Consider the following 11,652-nt stretch of genomic DNA (forward strand, 5'->3'; position numbering starts at 1 on the left):
GCCCATCAATTACCCTTTGCAAAATCTACATATTTTCCTATGCTTTCTCTGTGTAAAACAATGCAAATTACAAAATATTTTAAAATGTATATCTATCCTTTTGGGTGTTAAGTTCTGGTTTGCTGAAGATACTAAATCCTTGTATTTTATTTTATTTTATTTATTTAAACCATGCAAGGAGACTGTTTATTTGCAAAGGATTTTGCAATAAACATAATGAATAGGCTCCAGGCAGCTGTTCTATTCTTCTCCCTCATTCTCATCCTCATAGAAGTCAGTGCCTACTTCCTCCTAATCCTTCTACAGGGCAGCGATATCTGGAGCCTTGGAGAACTCACCGTCCTTCATGCCCTCACCAGCTTCCCAGTGTATAAACACCCTCTTGACATACGTCAGCTCGAACTTGTGGTCCAGGTGGGCCCAGGCCTTGGCAATGGCAGTTGTGTTGCGCAGCATGCATGTGTCACACTGTACCTTGGCCAGGTCACCTCCAGGCACCGAAGTGGGTAGTGCTTAGTTGATACCAACCTTGAGGCCTGTGGGGCAGCAGTCCACAAACTGAATGCCGCACTTGGTGTTGATGGTGGCAATGGCAGCATTGACATCCTTGGGTACATCTCTGTGGTACAACAGGCAGTAAGCCATACACTTGCCATACCAGTAAGCCAGATACCCTAAAGTGTCATACCATCACACTTTGCCATCTGGCTGGCCAGCTCACAGCATGTATTGGCAATCCCTGCCAAAAACAGCTGCTGTGGTATACCTTCTCTGCAGAGATGACTAGCACATAGGTGACCAGAGGGATGTAGATGTGAGTGCAGGCCACCAGTTTGATCTGAAACTCTGTCAGGTCCATGTCGAGGGCCTTGTCAAAGTGCAGAGAAGCTGTGGTGGAGGAGATTACTGTGCTAATGATGCAGCTGAGGTTGGTGTAGGTTGGGCACTCAATGTCCAGGTTGTGGCAGCAATTGTCATAGATGGCTTCATCGTCCACCATGAAGGCACAATCTGAGTGCTCTAGGGTGGTGTGAATGAGTGGTCAGGATGAAGTTGTAGGGCTCGACCACGGCTGTGGACACCTGCAGGGCTGAGTAGATGGAGAATTACAGCTTAGATTTTGCCACTGTCACCAGAAAGCCGCTCCATCAGGAGTGAGGTAAAGCCGGAGCCAGTGGCCCTGCCAAAGCTGTGGAACACCAGGAAGTCCTGAAGTCCTGTGCACTGGTCTGATGGCTGCCAGATACAGTCCAGCACTGGGTCGTTGATCTCTTTGCCAATGGTATAGTGACCACAGACATCACTGTTGAGAGCATCCTCTTTTGCAGTGATGAGCTACTCTGGGTGGAAAACCTGTCAGTATAGGCCATTTCGGATTTCATCAATGGCCATAGGCTCCAGATCCACAAAACAGCCAGGACACATGTTTTCTAGCACTAATTTCACAGAAGAAGCTGGTGAAAGTGGACTATCCACTTCGCCAATGGTCTTTTCACTGGACATCTGCCCATCAGTTTGAATCTCATGTTCCAGGCGGTAGAGCTCCCAACAGGTTAGCATTGCCAATCTGGACACCTGTCAGCTCCGCATGGACTGAAATGTATTTACACATGGCAAATGATGAGTCCCAGTGGTGTGTCTTATGTAGAGTCAGGGTGATGGGTTTCAGTGAGAACTAACCCATCTTTTTAAGGATATTTGTGTCCTGATTTAAAAAGTTTTAATTTTCCTGACACTAAAACATTGGTGTTAAAATGTGCAATTCAAACATATGTGGAAGAAAAGTGAAAGAAACACTGATTCAGCCTTAAGATAAGTGTATCCTCAGACTTCATTTTAGCTCTGCTATGTATTAGTAGTATGATTCTGGACAAATTTTCTCATTTCTCTAAATTTTTGTTTTTTATTTACAAAAAGGGAATAATATATTTTTCCTGCACATCTTAGAGTTGTAAATTTAAATTTAATATGCATATAAAATTTATTTGCAAATTATTAAGGGCTAAATTAATAAAAATATTATTTAACATATTATATCTTCATGACCAATTTCCATATTTCTATTGTTTCTTTTATGCCCACCTTTGACATAACTTTGACTCAGCACCTAAGACAATGAATGATAGGCTTGGTCTGTTTTATATCTGGCTTGTTGTTATTTTGAAAGTCTGAAGAAAATAAAGACCCTAATTCACCAAATGAGGACGATTAATTCCTCATTCAACAAGTTCATTCATTCAGCAAATAATTATCAAGCACCAACTATGCACAAGAACTGTGCTGAGTGATGGGCCTACAACAGTGAAAAATACAGACCAAATTTTTGCCTTCATACTTCTATTTTATGAGGTGAGACATAAACAATCTAAACAAGTAAGAAACTATATGTGAGGTGATGATAAATGTTAAGGAGTAAAAGCAGAGCAGGAGTGAGTGCTTGTGGATGCAAGTTTATGTAGGGTGACTAGAAAAAGTTTGCTGAGTAGGTCATATTTGAGTAAAAATCTGGAGTGATAAAAGTGAGGGAGTGACCCGTGCAGCTATCTGGGACAACAGGGTTACAAGCAGAAGGAACAATGTATACCAAAGCTCCAAGGCAGAAGCATATTGGCGTATTATAGGCAGAGAAAAGGCCAGTGCACCTGGTGAAGAGTGAATAAGATGAAAAGCTGTAGGAGATGAGTTTGGATAGGTAAGTGGAAGAGGCAGATGACCTACAAGCTGTCAGCCATTGTTAGAATTTAGGCTTCTGTGAGAGATAGGAAGTCATTTGCTGGTTTCATACAGAGAAAAAACAGGATCTGACCATTGTTTTAACATGATCCCTCTGGTTACTCTTCCTGGAACACAGTGAAGAAGATCAAGGTGAAATAAGGACATCATTTAAGAGGTCATTTAAAGAATTATTGGCTTGGACCAAGATTTTCGTATGAAGGTAGTAAAATTGGTAAGATTCTGAGTATATTTTCAGGATACAGCTGTCAGAGTTTGCTGATAGATTAGTCATTGAGTATAAAAACAAAGTGAAGAGTGAAGAATATCTCTAAGAATCATAGCCTGAGCAATACAAGAATAGTATTACCATTTTCTCCGATGGGAAACAAAACGAGAGTCCTATTTAGGAGAATATCAGTCCCTCAGTTTGGGACATTAAAAGTGATTATTACACATATCATAACCACACACTTTCACCTGGGTTCTCACTTAGGACCACAGGCAAACATTCTTGACTTCTAGTGAGAAGCCTTGAGTCAACAAATAGAGGAATTCCTAAAGCATGGAGTTATTTCACTTTATTATTTTATTTTTGCCATGAGAGCCAGGCTTCCAGCTTTCACCATATAAATAGCAACGAAAAAAAAAAAACCCAGTGATTATAACTCATTTCCCTATCAAGCCTTCAATCAATATTCTCAGCCATAAACAGTAGCCTGTCTCACCAGAAAGGCAGTAGTCAGAACCAGCTGCCCACATCTTTAAAAGTCCAATACCTCTAAGTTGCAAATTTGAGGTAACCCTGGAAAATTCATGGAACTCTCTCTTCTTCAACTAAATAGGAAATAACACATTCTGTGATCTATCTTTGTTACAGGGTTACTGTAAGGATCAAATAAGACAAAATATGCAATAATGCTATATAGGCATAGTCATGACTGTTTAACAACAAAAACCATAGTGAGACTACTTTTTTTTTGCAAGTAGACATTTATCAGCTGTAAATGGTATGACTGGAAGAATGTAAGTTGTTTTAAGAAAAACAATAATCAGTTCCAAGCAAGTTGCTTTTTTTACTGATACATAATATTTATAGATATTTATGGATACATGTGATATTTTGTTACATACATATAATTTGCAACTATCAAATCAAGATGTTTAGGATGTCCATCACCTCAAGCATTTATCATTTTTATGTACTGGGCTCATTTCAAGTCCTTTCTTCCAGCTATTTTGAAATATGCAATATATTTTTGTTCACTGTAGTCATTCTACTATCGAATAGTAGGACTTATTTTTTCTATCTGACTATTTTTTTTGTACCCATTAACCAACCTCTCTTCATCCCCCCTCCTCCTACCCACATACTCTTCCCAGTTTCTGGTATCTATGATTCCACTCTCTACCCCTTTATTACCTACTACATATGAGTGGGAACATGCCACATTTCTCTTTCTGTGCCTGGCTTAGTCCACATAACATAATGACCTCCAGTTGCAACCATGTTACTGCCAATAATAGAATTTCAGTCTTTCTTATGACTAAATAGTATTCCACTACATATATACAGCCCATTTTCTTTATTCATTTATAAATGGATGAACACTTAGATTAAGTTCATATCTTTGCTATTGTGAGTGGTGCTGCAATAAACATAAGGGCGGAGTTATCGTTTTGATATGCTAATTTCCTTGCCTTTGGATATATACCCAGTAGTGAGGTTGCTGGATCATATGGTAGTTCTGTTTTTAGTTTTTTGGAAAAATCTCCATACTGTTTTCAATAGAGGTTGTACTAATTTACATTCTCACTAACAATGTTTAAGAGTTTCATTTTCTTGATATCCTCACAAGCATGTGTTATTTTTTGTATTTTCTATAATAGCTATTCTGACTGGGGTAAGATGATATTTCATTGTGGGTTTTATTTGCATTTCCCTGCATTAGTGATGTTGAGCATTTTTATATACCTCTTGGCACATGTACATCTTCTTTTGAGAAATGTCTATTCATGTCCTTTGCCCATTTTTTAATGGGATTATTATTTTTTTCCTATTGAGTTGTTGGAGTTCCTTGAATTTTCTGGATATTAGTCCCTTGTTGGATAAGTAGTTCTCAAATATTTTCTCTCATTCAACACGTTGCTTCTTCATTCTTTTAATTGTTTCCTTTGTTCTGCAGAAGAATCTTAGTTTACTTGCCCCATTTGTCTATTTTTGTTGTTGTTGCCTGTGTTTTTGAGGTCTTAGCCACAAAATCCTGTCTAGACCAATGTACTGGAATATTTCCCCTGGGTCTTATGTTTAAGTCTTTAATCCATTTTGAGTTCATTTAAATGAAAGGTAAGAATCTAGATTAATTCATCTACATATGGGTATCCAGTTGTCCCAGCATAATTTATTGAAGAGGGTTTCATTTTCCCAGTATAAGCTATCGGTGCCTTGTTTAAAATCAGTTGGGTGTAAACACATGGATTTATTTCTGGGTTCTGTATTCTGTTGCATTAGTCTGTGTATCTAATTTTATACCAATACCATGCTATTATGGTTACTATAGCCTTGTAATACATACTGAAGTTGAGTATTGTAATGCCTCCAGCTTTATTGCACTTGCTCACCATTGCTTTGGTTATTGGTTATTTTGTGTGTGTGTGTGTGTGTGTGTGCTTCCATAAAAATTTTATGATTTTTTTTTTATTTCTGTGAAGAATGCCATTGGTATTTTGATAGTCATTACATTAAATATATAGATTGCTTTGGGTATTAGTAATTCTTCCTATCCATGAGCATGTGATATCTTTTCATTTGTGTGTTCTTCAATTTTTTCATCAGTGTGTTAGTCTCCTTTGTAGAGGTCTTTCAACTCTTTGGTTAAATTTATTCCTAGCTCTCTCTCTCTCTCTCTCTCTGTGTGTATGTGTGTGTGTGTAGTTGTAGTAAATGGTATTGGCTTCTTGTTGTTTTTCTGCCAGTTGGTTTATTATTGGTCAGTAGAAGTGCTACTGATTTTTGTATACAGATTTTGTATCTTGTAACTTTACTGAATTTATTTGTCAAATCTAAGAGTTTCTTGGAGAATTCCTTTGGTTTTTAAAAAATATAAGATAATATCTGCAAAAAAAAAAAAAAAAAAAAAAGACAATTTGAAGTACTCTTTTCCAATTTAGATGCCTCTTATTTCTTTCTCTTGCCTGATTGCTTTGGCTAAGACTTCAAGTACTATGTTGAATACAAGTAGTGAAAGTGAGCATCCTTGTTCCAGTTCTTAAAGAGAGGCTTTCAGCCTTTTTCCATTCAGTAGAATGTAAATTGTTAATTTGTTGTATATGGCATTTATTATGTTGAGGTATATTATTTCTATGCCTAGTTATAATTAAGAGTTTTTATCATGAAGGGATTTTGAATGTTATCAAATGCTTTTTCTGCATCTCTTGAGAGGATAATATGGTTTTCGTCTTTCTTTCTGTTGATATGATGTATCACACTGATTGATTTGCATACGTTGAACCATTCTTATGTCCCTGGAATAAATCCCACTTGATTATGGTGTTTTATCTATTTGATATGTGCTGTTAGATTAAGTTTACCAATATTTTGTTGAGAATTTTGACATTTATTGTTCATCAGGGATATTGATCTGTAGTTTTCTTCTTCTATTGTGCCCCGTCTGGATTTGGTTTCAGGATAATTCCGGCCTTATAGAATAAGTTAGGGGAGAATATCTTCCCCTCAACTTTCTGCAATAGTTTCAGGAGAATTAATGATAGTTCCTCCTCAGTAAAATTCAGCAGTGCAGGTATCTGGTCCTGTGCTTTTCTTTTGGGAAATGTTTTATAACTGATTCAATATTGTTACTTGTTATTTGTCTGCTCAGATAATTTATTTCTTCCTGATACATCCTTTACAGATCATATGTGTTCAGGTATTTATAGATTTCCTTTAAATTTTCCAGTTTGTTGGTGTATAGTTGTGCATAATAGTCTGTGACAATCTTTTTTATTTCTGTAAAAATCCATGATAATTTCCTTTATTTGTTTCTGATTCTGTTTATTTGAGTCTTTTCTTTTTTTCTTGGTTAGTCTAGCAGTTTATTTATTTTGATTGCCTTTTCTAAAAAGCTTTTTTGTTGATCCTTTCTTTTCTTTTCTATTTCATTTAGAAATACTACTCTGTTCTTTCCACCTACTAATTTTGGGTTTGAGTTGTTCTTGGGGATGGGGATATTGAATGGGCCTGTTCTTGGTCCCAGTGGTGGCAACAGTGGGCTGAGTATGCCTGTCCTTGGGCCCCCAGGAAGCATATGCAAGTGTTAGCATGTCCAGATGGGACAATTATTGGGCCTCCAGACTACTTGCTCAGGTGACAGAAGTGGTAGCAGTGGCCTAGATGGACAGGTAGAACCTTAGGCCCCTGGGCAGTGTACATGATATGGGCAAAGGCAGTGACAGTACAGGACAACCCTTGTACCCTAGACAGTAATGCTGGTTTTAGCAATGGCTGAGATGGCTGGGCAGGCCAGTCCCCAGTTCCCCAGACGGTACATGTGGGTGAGTGCCAATGGTGGATGCAGCAACAGATTGAGTGGGTTTATCTCAGGCCCTTAGGAAGACTGCACAGTTGCTGGCAATAGTGGACATGGTAGGGCAATCTCAACACCTCCGGATGGTGTGTTTAGGTGCTGGGAGTGTTTGGCCTTCTATTGTTAGGCCTTCTGGTGATACATACATGTGCCTGGGGTAACTGACAACAGGGTGATCCTCAGGTCCCCAGGCAGCATGCTCAGGTACTGGAAGGTGCAGTGCTAGGTCGAGTGGGCCTGTCCTCAGATCCACCTAATGGTGTGCATGACATCAGGCTGTGTTAGCAAGGGCAGAATAATTTCCAGGCCTCCAGGCAGCATGCTTGAGTCGCAGCAGTGACAGTGGTGGTGGCGGGCAGGGAAAGACCATCCTTGGGATACATGCAAGTGTATGGCAATCCTGCTTCTGAGAGTGGCAAGATTGTTGTCAGTGGCAGTGATCCCAGGCAGGTGGCTTTCAGACTCTGGGGAGCACATGGTTTGGCTCCCTTTGTCCGGAGGGCGGCCTCCCTGGTGCACTTCTGCCTGTTCCCCAGGATATGAGACTCTGTGGGTTAGAGTGCTGCAGACCATGTGTATTAGTCTGTTCTCACGCTGCTAATAAAGACATACCCGAGACTGAGTAATTTATAAAGGAAAGAGGTTTAATTGACTCACAGTTCCACGTGGCTGGGGAGGCCTTACAATCATGGTGGAAGGTGAAGCATGAGCAAAGGTGTGTCTTACATGGCAGCAGGCAAGAGAGCATGTGCAGGGAAACTCCTCTTTATAAAATCATCAGATATCATGAGACTTACGTACTACCATGAGAACAGCATGGGAAAGACCTGCCCCCATGATTCAATTACCTCCCACCAGTTTCCTCCCACAACAGATGGGAATTATGGGAGCTACAATTCAAGATGAGATTTGGGTGGGGACACAGCCAAACCATATCATTCACGGCCCAGTTCATGAAACCATTTTTTCCCTCTAGACCTCTGGACCTGTGATGGAAGGGGATGCTGCAAAGGTCTCTGACATGCCCTGGAGACATTTTTCCCATTGTCTTGGTGAATAAAATTTGCCTCCTCATTACTTAAGCAAATTTCTGCAGCCAACTTGAATTTCTCCTCAGAAAATGAGTTTTTCTTTTCTATCACATCACCAAACTGCAAATTTTCTGCATATCATTCAGCCCTTGAGCTCTCCCAAATCTCATGTCCTCACATTTCAAAACACAATCATGCCTTCCCAACAGCCCCTCAAACTCTTAACTCATTTCAGCATAAACTCAAAAGTCTGCAGTCCAAAGTCTTATTTGAGACAAGGCAAATCCCTTCCACATATGAGCCTGTAAGATCAAAAGCAAGCTAATCACTTCCTGGATAAAATGGGGATACAAGCATTGGGTAAATACAGCCATTCCAAATGTGATAAATTGGCCAAAACAAAGGGGCTACAGGGCTCTACGAAAGCTTGAAATCTAGTGGGGGCAGTCTATCTTAAAGTTCCAAGATGATCTCCTTTGACTCTAAGTCTCACATCCAAGTCACACTGATGCAAGAGGTTGGTTCCCATGGTCTTGGGCAGCTCTGCTTTGCAAGGCACAGCCCGCTCTCCTGGCTGCTTTCACAGGTTGGCATTGAGTGTCTGGCTTTTCCAGCTGTATGGTGCAAACTGTCAGTGGATTTACCATTCCGAGGTCTGGAAGATGGTGGCTGTCTTCTCACAACTCCACTAGGCAGTCCCCCAGTGGGGACTCCGTGTGGGGACTCACACCCCACATTTCCCTTCTGCACTGCTTTAGCAGAAGCACTCCATAAAGCCTCTGCCCCATAACACACTTCTGCCTGAACATCCAGGTGTTTCCATACATCCTTTGAAATCTAGACAGAGATTCCCAAACCTCAATTCTTGACTTCTGTGCATCTGCAGGCCCAACATCATACAGCAGCCACCAACGTTTGGGGCTTGCACTCTCTGAAGCCATGACTTGAGCTGTACTTTGGCTTGTTCTAGCCAGTTCTAGAGCAGGTGGAATGCAGAGCACCAAGTCCCTAGGCTACACATAGCAGGGGGGCTCTGGGCCCAGTCCATGAAACCATTTTTTCCCTCTAGACCTCTGGACCTGTGATGGGAGGGGCTGCTGCAAAGGTCTCTGACATGCCCTGGAGACATTTTTCCCATTGTCTTGGTGAATAAAATTTGCCTCTTTGTTATTTAAGCAAATTTCTGCAGCCAGCTTGAATTTCTCCTCAGAAAATGGGTTTTTATTTTCTATAACATCACCAAACTGCAAATTTTCTGAACTTTTATGCTCTGCTTCTCTTTTAAACATAAATTCCAATTCCAAACCATATCTTTGTGGATGCATAAAACTTAACGCTTTGAACAGCACCAAAGTCACCTCTTGAACACTTTGCTGCTTAGAAATTTCTTCCACCAGAGGCCCTAAATCATCTCTCATGTTCAAAGTTCCACAGGTCTCTAGGGCAGAGGCAAAATGCCACCATTGTCTTTTCTAAAACATAACAAGAGTCACCTTTATTCTAGTTCCCAACAAGTTCCTCGTCTCCATCTGAGACCACCTTAGCCTGGACTTTCTTGTCCATATTATTATCAGTATTTTGGTCAAAGCCATTCAACAAGTCTCTAGGAAGTTCCAAACTTTCCACATCTTCCTGTCTTCTTCTGAGCGCTCCAAATTATTCCAACCTCTGCCTGTTACTCAGTTCCAAAGTTGCTTTCACATTTTCATGTATCTTTATAGCAGCATCCCACTCTACTGGTACCAATTTACTGTGTCAGTCTGTACTCGTGCTGCTAATAAAGACATACCCAAAACTGGGTAATTTATAAAGAAAAGAAATTTTAATGGACTCATAGTTTTGCATTGCTGGGGAGGCCTCACAATCATGGTTGAAGGTAAATGAGGAGCAAAGACATGTCTTACATGGCAGCAGGCAAGACAGCATGTACAAGGGAGCTCTCCTTTATAAAACCATCATATCATGTGAGACCTACTCACTATCATGGGAACAGCATGGGAGAGAACTGCCCCTATGACTCAATTACCTCTCACTGGGTCCCTCCCGTGAGACATGGGAATTATCGTAGCTACAAGTGAAGATGAAATTTTGGTTGAGACACAGCCAAACCATCTCACTCTGCCATACTGCTGGGTTCATTCATTAATGTGTGGCTGAAGTCTTCTGGGTGGCTATAAAGGTAAGTCATTGAGGCTCCAGGGATATGGAGGTGCAGGGGCTATTTGTCCCCAGGTCAGGATATATTCTAGTGGGAGCCAGACTCACAAAATGACAAATGGCATTATAGTGCAGCTGCTTGAGTCTCAGGCAGGTGTGTAGAACCCAACTGAGCTTCCCCTCTGGAGCAATGCTGTCATGAGCACTCCAGGCAACTCCCTGTACTAGTCTCAAGGCTCATGAGAGTTGAGGGGCTCTCCAATGGATAAGATTGCAGGAGTCCCATTATGGGAATATGGGCCACTGGGGATCCCTCACTTACTCTTTCCCTGTACTGGGGAGCCTCTCCAGGCTCCTAGCCAATCCTAGGTAGGCAGGCTGCCTTACTTGGCTCTTCTGCCATGCCTCAGGCATTTCCTCTCTACTGCTTTCCAGGGTTTTCTGTTAGACGTGCTATTCAAAGTATGACAATCTACTATTTATCTAATTTGGTTCTTCTTTGTGGAGGAGGTGAGTACCAGTTGTCTCTAGTCTGCCATCTTGAACCTTTCTTCCAAATAAGTTATTTTCACCTTCTAAAGCCATAGACAAGTAGTAACCCTTTTCTACTGAATAGAGGACATTAGTAAGATGAGATGTTTTTGGCAGCAGACAACTTGATATTCAAAGATATCATACCTTCTCTAGTTTTTGCAATGTACATGTCTGAGCAGTAGCAAATGGAAATTCAAGAGGGAGAGCGAGAAAACATTTACATAATATTTGTCCACCTTAACTTTGAGGCTATATGAAGAAGCTGAACTATCCACAAAAGAAATTAGCTATAAAACAAGAAATTATAGTCTTGCATGGACTGCCAGGGACAAGGGTTAGGTGAAGACTCAGAAGAACATATAAACAAAGTAGGTAGGAGAGACAGGACAAAACTGAAGAACAGGTTATGGCCTTAATTAAGGACCTATCCAGTCATGGCCTATGTGTTTTGCTAATTTTCAGATTAAATAATAATTGTTTTAAATATTAGAAATATAGACAGATGTGCATGCAGGATGTGTGTGTGTGTGTGTGTGTGTGCATATGCTTTGCATCACTGGCTCTTAGCCCCACCTAATATTGCCACATATTTCATTCCTACAACTTCCAGATATTTCAAGTATGTCTTCAGGATT

The 11,652-nt window shown here is 40.5% G+C and overlaps 1 pseudogene; it reads right to left on the reverse strand.

Annotated features, from left to right (window-relative positions):
- Positions 1 to 240: 240 nt before the first annotated feature.
- Positions 241 to 1,612, reverse strand: LOC105516425 (annotated as a pseudogene).
- Positions 1,613 to 11,652: the final 10,040 nt, after the last annotated feature.

The sequence above is a fragment of the Colobus angolensis genome, unplaced genomic scaffold, assembly GCF_000951035.1.
Source record: "Colobus angolensis palliatus isolate OR3802 unplaced genomic scaffold, Cang.pa_1.0 Scaffold280, whole genome shotgun sequence".
Lineage (NCBI taxonomy): Eukaryota > Metazoa > Chordata > Mammalia > Primates > Cercopithecidae > Colobus > Colobus angolensis.